Source organism: Cervus canadensis, chromosome X (genome assembly GCF_019320065.1).
Source record: "Cervus canadensis isolate Bull #8, Minnesota chromosome X, ASM1932006v1, whole genome shotgun sequence".
NCBI classification, from domain to species: Eukaryota; Metazoa; Chordata; class Mammalia; order Artiodactyla; family Cervidae; genus Cervus; species Cervus canadensis.
In genome coordinates this window covers 139667454-139671069 of record NC_057419.1, presented here as the reverse complement: position 1 = coordinate 139671069, position 3616 = coordinate 139667454, and the positions used below count along the sequence as shown (strand labels likewise).

The 3616-nt window shown below is 51.3% G+C and overlaps 1 long non-coding RNA gene across 1 annotated transcript; it reads right to left on the bottom strand.

Annotated features, from left to right (window-relative positions):
• Window positions 1-1395: 1395 nt before the first annotated feature.
• LOC122434301 lies at window positions 1396-2742 on the bottom strand. The gene is made up of 3 exons (XR_006267331.1): window positions 2395-2742; window positions 1923-2039; window positions 1396-1704 (listed from the first exon to the last, which is right to left on the bottom strand). It is a non-coding gene; the product is annotated as an uncharacterized LOC122434301 (long non-coding RNA).
• Window positions 2743-3616: the final 874 nt, after the last annotated feature.

Genomic DNA, 3616 nt, shown 5'->3' with positions numbered 1-3616 from the left:
CCTCTGCAATGAGAAGCCTGAGCACAGCAATTTGAGAGTAGCCCCCACTGGCTGCAAGCAAGAAAAACTGCATACAGTTAAAAAGATGTGGCACAGCCAAAAATAAAATACTTTTCATAAATAAAAATTTTAAGGAGTCCTTTTTTTCCAGCTATAGCTTTTTTAGACATTGTAGATTTCAGTTAATTAAGTTCATCCTGCACTAAAATCTGCTCTGGTCCTACAGAGCCAATCTTAAAAAGTAAGATTCAAAAGGATCAAACTGTTCCCAAGCATCGTAACAGGATTCCAGAATAAAGCTCAAGAATAAGTTTAGGGATAGAAAAATATCAAGCATGCAAGGGAAATTTGATGCTTGGCATCCAATGTAAAATTACCAGGAGGCAAAGAAGCAGGAAACTCCAATCTATTATAACAGAAATCAGTGTGTTGTTCAGTCGCTCAGTCGAGTCTTTAAGTCTTTGCTACCCCACGGACTGCTCTCGCTAGGCTTCCCTGTCCATCATCTCCAAGCACTTGCTCAAACTCATGTCCGTTGCGACGTGATGCCATCCAACCATCTCGTCTTCTGCCATTCCCTTCTCCTCCTGCCTTCAATCTCTCCCAGCATCAGGGTCTTTGGCAATGAGTCGGATCTTCGTGTCAGGTGGCCAAAATGTTGGAGACTTCATTTTAACAGAAATCAGTTAAAATGCATCAACTGGAAAGGAAGAAATAAATGTGTATTTATTTACAGACAAAATGATTGTCTATGTAGGAAGGTCAATGGGATCTACAAAAGAGCTATTATAGTTAACTAATGAGTTTAGCATGGTTTCAGGATACAAAGATACTCTTGAGAGTGCCTTGGACTGCAAGATCAAAGCAGCCAATCCTAAAGGAAATCAGTCCTGAATTTTCATTGGAAGGACTGATGCAGAAGCTGAAGCTGCAACACTTTGGCCAGCAGACACAAAAAGCTGACTCACTGGAAAAAGACCCTGATGTTGGGAGAGGTTGAAGGCAAAAGGAGAATGTGCAGACAGAGGATGAGACGGTTTGACAGCAAAACCCACTCAATGGACATGAACTTGAACACACTCCAGGAGACAGCAGGGACACAGAGCCTGGTGTGCTACAGTTCATGGGGTTGCGAAGAGTTGGACACAAGTTAGAGACAGAACAACAACAACAACATTCTGGTATTATATCTTAATATATAAATGTAACTATAAAACTGAGAAAATATTTAAAAATCAATTCTGAATGGCAGTACACAACTTTCTTATTCTCCCACTTCTTACATTGTCTTCACTTATGTTGTACTCCTTGAATATCTGGACCTCAGAACCTCCCCTCCAACCAGATGATGAACGCAGTATTAGGAAGTGAACAAGTTAAAACTAAAGTCAGAGACCGCACAGTAGCTCAGTTTTATTCTCCGCATTTAACAATGACCAAACAAACTATGTGGACCCTGAGCCCCCAAGCAGCAGCACAGGCACAAGACGAAGCCTGCGATCAAACTACTGCAGAAAGCAATGCCCTCGGGAAGGACACTTGAGGCTAGGGCACATAGGCTAGGTTTAAGCCCCTCTTCTGTGCTGAAACTTAAAAAAAGTGGGGGCACAAAGTGCTGCAAGGTCCACATCACCAAGGAAAGCTGCTCCAGACAAGAAGGCAGTGGACGTGGGGATCAGGCCGTGGTCTTCAGCAGTCAATCGGCTAAAAGGGAAGGAAAATGAAATTCAAGTTCCCATGGAGAAGGAGGAAGAGGAGCATGTACTCTGTCTGTCCCTGCACACTGCCAAGCCCAGAGCACCACACTTCTCCTCTAGGCTCAACCCTCCATTATGGCTCCTCCTGGGACGAAACTGGACACTGCCTAGCACCCATCACTCCTGGCTCCGGCCCTGACCCTGTTTAGAACTGACAAAACCAACATGCAGCCGTTAGCCTAGAGCTCTTTCCGAACAGGCCCTTGCAGTTGAGTACGTGGAGTCCAGAAGTGACCGGCGTTGTCCACCTCCTCATGCGATGAGAAAGGCACAGTGAGGCTGCTGGTGGAGATATGGTTAAGGCACCATCCACACTAGTCGTTTGCCTGTACATCAGGCTCCCTGCTCACAGAGAACCACCTTCTCCCACAAGGCCGCCGCCTAGGCTGTCAGGACCTCCCAGCCTATACCCTGAGGACATCCTGAATATCACCGCAGGACCCTCTGGTTCCCTTCAGGTTGCTTTTCCTCACCACCATCGCCTGGCAGCCAGACCACCCCTGACCCATATCCTTCAGCCCCCCAGAGTACCCTCCTCCTGCAGTTTAGGCCCCACCACCTGCCTCCCCCCAAACCACCCCTAGGCCACACCCCAACCCCTGCACCTGAGCCCACCAGGGCTCCTGGAATAGGAGACAACTGGAGGGCTCGGTTACTCAGAACTCTGGCTCCAGGTGCAGCATCTCCACCAGGCCCTGGTGCTTGGGGTGCCCCTGGGATCTGTGGAATGGCACTGGCTGTGCCACCTGACTCTCCTCCAGTGCTGGGGCCTCTGGGATCAGCCAGGTCGCTGGCATCACCAGGGCCAGCTGGGTTGCGAGGGCCATCGCGGCCACTAGCACCACCAGGCACACCTTGGCTGCCACGTGCTGTACCCGCTGCAAAGGCCTCAGCACCTGCATCTTCATCGGCTGCCCTCGTGTCCCCTCCATCTTGTGCCTCGGACTCCATCTTAAACCGCTCTCCCCCTCCCTCCGTGTCGGGAAGGACGGAACCCTCCCTACAGATCCCAACCCTGTAGTGAGACCGGCAGCTCAGCATCAGCAGAGCGCCTACACATACACACCCAGTTCCTGCCACACGATTGGTTCCCACCGACCACTGGTTCCCGCGATGACTGCAGGCTCTCGGGCAATGGGCGCCCCGTGCAGAAGCTTCACGAGTTCGTGCGCCATGTTGTCCCAATGCACATGTGCAGACGCACACCCACGTGGTCTGTGCCCTGTGAGTCAGCCCTGCGTCAGGCCCAGAAACCTGGTAACCAGCTCAGCTGTGAGGCCTCTGGGTGGCGCTCCACCCTTTAGTGTGGGGGCAGCTCCTCAGTGCGCATGCTCAAACAGACCCCACCCCACTCCTCAGGGCACGTGACTGTTTCCGGTCCAAGCCTGCAAACCCCAAGTGAGCACCGGTCCCTGTGCACCTCCAAGACTGCACTGCTGCCAACCTGGCCATGCTCACAGGTGAGCGTCCTGCTGAGCGCAGGTCCTTGTCATCAACTTCCGGAAGGGAGTCGGGCATCCTGGGTCAGGGCTGGTCTGTCCCTCTGGTGTCCCACACGTAGCTCACGTGTGTGTGTCCGTGTGTGTCCATGTGCACGTGAGCAGGTGCATGCACATGGATATCTGATGTGCATGTCTCTGTGTGTGTGTGTGTGTGTATGTGTGCCTGAGAGAGACAGAGTGTCTGTGCACAGGTGCTAGCCCATGTGCGTGTACGTATGTGAGAGAGTGCATGTGCACAGGTGTGTGCACACAGGCGTGTGCATGTGTGTTTGTGGAGGTGCTTGCAAATGGGCATTCATATGTGTGTGTGTGAGAGGGAGAGAGCATGTGCTCAGGTGCATATGCACATGAGCGTCT